Source organism: Anguilla anguilla, chromosome 1 (genome assembly GCF_013347855.1).
Source record: "Anguilla anguilla isolate fAngAng1 chromosome 1, fAngAng1.pri, whole genome shotgun sequence".
NCBI lineage: Eukaryota > Metazoa > Chordata > Actinopteri > Anguilliformes > Anguillidae > Anguilla > Anguilla anguilla.
In genome coordinates, this window is record NC_049201.1 from 4502091 (window position 1) to 4509129 (window position 7039).

Sequence of the window (7039 nt, forward strand, 5' to 3'; positions counted from 1 at the left end):
ACACCCGTTGCCCATTATCATATATAAATAATTAGTATTAAGTGTGTGTAGTAGACAAGTATACATCTACCAGGAGTTTTCACACCTGATGGGTAAGGAGCTGGTCTTGTAACCTAGAGGTCGCAGGTTCGATTCCCAGGTGGGACATTGTTGTTGTACCCTTGAGCAAAGTACTTAACCTGCGTTGCTTCAGTATATATCCAGCTGTATAAATGGATGCAGTGTAAATGCAATATAAGTTGTGTAAGTCGCTCTGGATAAGAGCATCTGCTAAATGCCTTTAATGTAATGTACTTAACCTGTATTGCATCAGAATATATCCAGCTGTATAAATGGATACAACGTGAAATGCTGTGTAAAAGTTGAGTAAGTTGCTCTGGATAGGAGCGTCTGCTAAATGTTTGTAATGTAGTGTAATGTCTGATCCTCAGTGGCCTTATACATATGTTGACTTTGCTATAGCCTATCCCCTGATCAATGAAAAAATTGAAATATAGTTGTTCCTTTTTTGAGTTTAAATACATGAACACAATACAGGTTTAAACAGTTGATTTAAATCAATAATCAGCCAAACACACTTTCATTAATTATGAACCAGCTCATCTTCACCTGTGTGTCAGTAATATATAATGAGTAATTAATATATATATTTTTTAAAACGTAACCCCCTTTCTAGAGAAACCCCCTTTCTTGCTATATAGAACATTAGAGAAAATGCAAGCTTTAGTTTATCAAAAATATAATAGTTCTCCGAATAGGGAACATTTATTTATCATATTACGTATAGCTATTTCTGACATAATGTGTCTTCATAGGGTAAATCATTCGAATCCTGATTAGTTGAAACTGTGGCTCTCCCTCCAAATCCTTAAGAGGGGGGTCTGGGTTCTTTGTCCTGGAGTATTCATTGTTATTCAGCACTTAAATGATCAATTAAGGGAGCTAATAACACAACAAATTCACCTAGCGCCCTTTTCTTAATGCTCTTCATGACAACTCACCAGGCATTGTGGGGAATGTAGTGAACTAGACTGAGTGTCTGGTGCAAAAATAAGCCAATTCCTTCCAATAGCTAATTCACCAGAAAGGCTCCCAACCGATTTCCAAAGGCCATTTGCAGTTTTTGATGGAGTGACGTGGCTATTGCAGATTTAGATGGGATAGCACATGAAAGCTGGAGATTAAAACAAAATATCAATTTGTTTTCTCTAATACAACAGAGGAGTTCCCTGACTCGGTGCAGGAAGTTGACGTTGTCATGGTGATTAATGAATGCATTCTGTATTTGAATTCTGTTGATTCACCAGGGTTGTTGTTTTTTCTTTAATGCCTTGAGCGCTACAATCCCCATGGTACAGCGGACAGCATTAAATTAAACTCCATCAGACAACACGACAAAGAGAATGTGTGGAATCGATGGAAAGCTAATTGTACAACAGCAAAGGGGAAGCTAAGGCCTTGACATGGTTAAGGCTAAGTGCTGGAGATGGCTGTTATCGTGCTGGGTGACCATTTCAAATAAACAAGACATGATTTAATCTGGGTTTATATGAGGTCATTGTACACACATTACACACACACACACATACACGTGCACACGCACACACTAGCATTGTACACAATTAGAATTAGTCCTCAACTCTGACATTTTACTTTTTCTTCACAAACTTAATTTGAGTTAGTTTTAGAGATTGTTGAACCAAACCAAATCAGTTTGATCTGTATAGCATTCTCTGTACAGAAAACTGTCACAAAGATGCTTTACAGAGTTAACAGATAAGGGCAAAAACCAGGCCTGAACCTCCAAATATAAAACCCCAGTGGAAAGAACTCACTGAACTGTATTTGTAAAGAGAGAGAGATAGAGAGAGAGAGAGAAATAATTCTTGCATTAAATTCCTAAGTCCAAGTTAAGGATAAATGTTGATTGAATCCCAGCCAATATGCCCTCTGGGCCAATTTTTTGTAACGCATTCCGTTACAAGAGCACAGGCAGTGAAACACGTAATCACACATAATTACCGTAGATAAGGGTAGAGAGAGCATCTGCTGAGAAAATAAGTGATGATGAAATGATGAGATGGACAGACCTTCTGTAACCCATCAAGAGCAGCATCCCAGCTAACACAAAATGTTCTCACAATGTTACTGGAATGTTTTTTCCCCCCAGTGTTATAACAGTGTGAGAATGTTCTGAGTTAACTGAATGTGCTCTGGAGTGTCACGTCTTCCCTTCACGCCGAGGGGCTGGTTCACGTAGAAGGATTACCTGAGTTACCTGGATCACTGCGCAGAGTGTCACCCAGAACGGCTCTTTCCACTTCGGTCCACGTTCCACATGCGGCGCAGGTATCCCGCTAACTCAGTAATCCTGCTTCGGGAAACAGGATTCCCCCCCCCCCCGCCTGTTAATTTAATCTGTTTATCCCCCCCCCCAGGCCCCATCAGAGCGGTCCTCCACACTGCCCTATGAGGTGTCTCCCCCAGCTGTAAGAATGGCCACCACCGTCTAAGTGCAGCACTCTTATGTACAGACCCCTCACCTGTCCAGTGCTGTGTATATGTTACATTTTGTGTTGTCTTTTATATTATTTTTGAACTTCATTTTCCTCTTTTTTTTCAAAATTTTCTGTAATGTTTTTTTTTTCTTTCTTTCTGATATGCAGTATTTTAATAATTGTTTTTGCAGTACTGTCATTTTATATATGTAAAATTGATTCCAATGGGCTTGATACATTTAATATCTATAATGTCAAGATAAATAAATATTCAGTAGTGGTTGAAGCCCATAACTACTGGATGCAACTCTATTATAAAAGGACAAGACCTGTGATGTGTCTGTTTATAAAATGGCTCCCACTGAATTCAGGTAATTTATTTATAAATTTAATTGCAATAAATTTACTCACAATGCTATTGTGAACAACTTTTAAGAGATGTAATTCTTTTGTAGATATTGTATGTTAATTTATTTTTAAATGAATGTCCAAGAATAAAATCATGTATGTATTGGATATAGTCATTTGAGAACTTCTGGATGATTAGTCACTCGATCAACTGAGTTTCAAGAAGCAATGGCTCCCCTTTCCGTGTTGAACTTTTTTAGGAGTGCTCGTTTCCTGTAATGTGTTAATCAGAGAATCAGAAGTACAAACTTTCACACTAATATGTAGAAAAGCGCATTGCCTGATTGCCTGTTCTCAGGTGTGTGTGTTTGTGTGTGTGTGTGTGTGAGTGCGTGTGTCCACAATGTTAAAATCATACCCTAGAGCGTGGAGTGCAGTGGTGGTAGCTACTGTAGGTTCACTGAGCGTCCAGGTTTTAGCTGTAATAAAGCACTTTGATTAGCTAAAACCAGTCAAATATATGGTTGGCACCTGTTTTCTTTGGTCTGATCATGAAATGAGACATTTTAGAAATTAAATCCATTATTAATGGCGACATTATACATTACTTAATACCCAGTGTACCATCTCCATTTTGCATTTGTTTACAAAGCAAGTGTTCATAGGAGCTGCCAATCATCGGATTTTTGAACTACATTCCAACATTTAAAAAAATAAAATAAAATTCACAATACTGTCTAGAAGAGGGGGGTGGGGTGGGGTGGGGGGTCTATCTAGGGCTGGGGATGAGGGTATGAGCTAACCCCCCCCGCCCCCCAATCTCTCCTAGGGTGGTGTAAAGACTAGAGCTGGCCACAGCGATTAATTCATTGCTATCTGAGGTCACGGTTTTGTGTCGTAGTAGTCATGCCCTGCAGAAGATAATCTTCAGCTCTGCATCAGTCCTGACGTTCTGAAAGAGGAACGCAGCACTGACCCGTGCAAACCATACGCACTTCTCAAAAGCAAGACGACAACTTCAAGATCCTGCAGGTTCGTAACACAGAACATTATATTTATCGCTCGGCAACTCATTATATTTCTGAATGTGAAGGTATGTCAATTGGTTTGACAGAGGAAGTGACTTATGTGGTGTCTTTTATCAACTAATTAAAAGTATCTTTCTGAGGTAATGAATGTTTGTCATGTAGCAATCAACTGCATAAAATGATGTGTCTTCAAAGTTAAATCTCGAAATAACACAGTTTTTCAAACTGTACATTTGATAAAACACCAGGGATTAGTACCTCTTTCTTCTGCTGCCAGACAGTCTAAAATCATTTTCATCCTGCAAATAATCATGTCTGTTTCTTTTTTTTTTTTTGTTTTGTTACATTTGACCCATGAAGTCAGTGTCTTTAAATTACGTTAGATACAGAGCTCATGGGTTCCTTCAGGAGATCATCTGTTCTTTGCAGTGTCATTCAAGGTACTGTAACATACGCCAATTGGAATTGCTTGCATTTATGGATCTTGTTAATTCAACTGCAGGGATAATGAGGGGTTGTTCAGTTAAGTATAGACGTAAGTACTAGCGTAAGCATTGAGTGCAACTCTAGCCCAGGGCAGCTGGTTGTGTGTGCTGGTTTTTGTTGCAGCTAATTACATGACATTTATTTGGCAGACTCTTTTATCCAAAGCGACATACAATACGTGGATACCAAAGGTCATTTAGCTTACCTTAGCTTCCTGGACAACTAGTGTACAGTACATACACTAGTGCTGGCACTTTCCTAATTGAATAATTAAGAGTAAGAGTTGGCACCCTTGGGGCAGGTGCATCAAGGGCGAGTGTGGGTGCAGGCAGAGATGGGCAAAGATACATCAAATTGTATCTTGTTACAAAATACAAAATACCCCTCAACTAAATGCATCAAAATAAAATACAAAATACTGGAGCCAGAAAATGTATCTAGATAAAATACATGTATTTTGTATTTTCAAAATACAGGAAAATGCATTTGTAACATTGGGTATTCTGAATTCGATTGTTTTTATCTTTAGCCTTTACCTATGGCTTTCAACATGTGTACATTCTAAAAAGTAAGATATATTTTATATAGTTATTGCAGTTCAGATAAAATGTTAACCTTGATGGACAGTCCACTGCACTGGCAAGAGGAAGCATGTGCTAGCTTCCTTGAGGGTGGGGGCTTAAAATACTTTTTTTTTTTTAACTTTGCAGTTTCCGTCTTAAAATGTGTGAAAATGCATTGGCCGTGGTGTTTCAAGAGAGCTGTGAGTGCACAAGATATTTTTGGACGCTATAGTGTGGGGAATAAATATATATGTACTCAAAAAGCACAAGCCCAATGTATTGGGAAAGACATGTAGTCAGAGAGCACAGGCCCAATGTATATGGGAAAGGAATGTATTCAAGAGCACCAGCCGCCACCTCCATGATGTATCATACGGCTAGCAAAGGAGGGAGGATGCAGAGTGGACAAAGGTCAACCTGAGCCGTAAGATTAACAACCTGCAGCAGTGAGTGCTTCATATTAAAAACGTGCAATTAGAACAAACACGTAATACACACACAGTTTCTGCCCTGCGAATTAAGCATTGTACGCAAGCATATACGTAGAACGAACGGAAGCTGCTGCCTTATACGCAAATGTATCGTCAGAATATATGATTTGTGATAGAAGGGGAGGGAGATTCATGTGGGAGATGAGCACCAGCATTTTTTTTTAAATGAAGAAGGAAGGGGCTCATAAATATTGGTGTCAAAGAATTGGGAAATAATGGTGTCAAAAACAGGACATGACTAACAAAAGAAATAAGTGGGAAGTACTAAATTTAAGCTCCACAACAGGAGGAGTTAGCAAAAATTGATAAAAGAAGCTGTGGCCCCAGGGGATTTTAGTGTGTGTCTTGGGAATGCTTGGAGAGTGTTAGGAGAGCGATTGGATGTACTCTCTTTACTTGTGAGTGACTGTTAGTTAGTTGTACTGAACTGCGCAGATCAGCCCGGGTTCTTGTATGTAATCTTTGATTCACTAACAATAGCTCACCATTTTTGGACACCATTTTTAGGTTAACCCCAATACAGCTCAAGTTTTACCCGAAAATTTCCTGGCTACGTCCTTTCACTTTTCAACCAAATGTAGTCGGATTTAAACCTGAACACCAAGAGGGCGTTTTACGGATTTAACACCGACTTTTCAACACAAAAACGTTCACTGGGATAATTTACTGTGGATTTTATGAGGGCTGCAGTGAAATAATAATAGAAATCAGTCACAGAAATGGAAGGAAATCAAAGGTAACAACGAAAGCTTGCAAGAGTGTTTTAAATTAGGTCATAGAGGTGAACTGAAGTGTCCTGATGACAATGGACTGCTCTCTCTCTGATGGTGGTGCTTGTTTAAAAAAAAATTACCATCAGATGTTTTTGTGTTCTTGTAGCACTCTCCCATAAATTTAATGGGGAAAGTGCTTAATTGGCTGAATATTAGACAGCGATGATCAGATAATACTGTGTACATAGCAAAAAAACAACAAAAAAAATCAAACAAACATATATCAGTATTATCCATCGTAAAAATATGAAAAGGATATTTATGACCTTGGGTGTTTAGCCTACCGCATTGCAATTCTTCTGTCTCTGTTATTTTGAACAGGTCTGGCAGTTTGGACTGTGGCTGCGGCTGGACAGCCGTGGTCAGTGACGATTCCTAACCAGATGTCCGCTCCGGTCGGGTCTTGCATCGTCGTTCCTTGCTCCTTCACTCCCCCGACCGCTAACGAGGCCGTTGAAGTCACTTGGTACCAGTACGTCAGTCGTGGCTACCCGCTGGTATACAGCGAATCCAAACCGGGGGACGTCATAGATAAGTTTCGTGACAGCACGGAGTTAATTGGCAGAGCGGGAAAGGGGAACTGCAGTCTCAAAATCAACCCGACACGAGAAGCACATAACGCTGAGAAGATCTATGTGTGGATTGAGCCAAATCAACTGGACGGCTACTTCTATGATCAGACGGTGACATTAGAGGTTACAGGTACATAAAAAAATAATAAACCAGCAGTTGTGATTAAACTCTTTTTCCCTTCTGTTTCCCCCCCCCCCCTTTTTCTCGACATGTTGGAATGCCCAAACATGCTGAATTGCACCTTGACTTACAAATTGTTTTTTTACATTAATCTTTATT

The 7039-nt window shown here is 39.4% G+C and overlaps 1 protein-coding gene and 1 long non-coding RNA gene across 2 annotated transcripts in view; both read left to right on the forward strand.

Moving 5' to 3' along the window:
* LOC118228817 (hemicentin-1-like) overlaps positions 1-7039 on the forward strand; it is an 84872-nt gene that overhangs the window by 66887 nt on the left and 10946 nt on the right. The window lies entirely within an intron of this gene.
* On the forward strand, positions 3668-6523 carry LOC118228857. Its single transcript, XR_004765556.1, has 3 exons — positions 3668-3878; positions 4258-4314; positions 6509-6523. It is a non-coding gene; the product is annotated as an uncharacterized LOC118228857 (long non-coding RNA).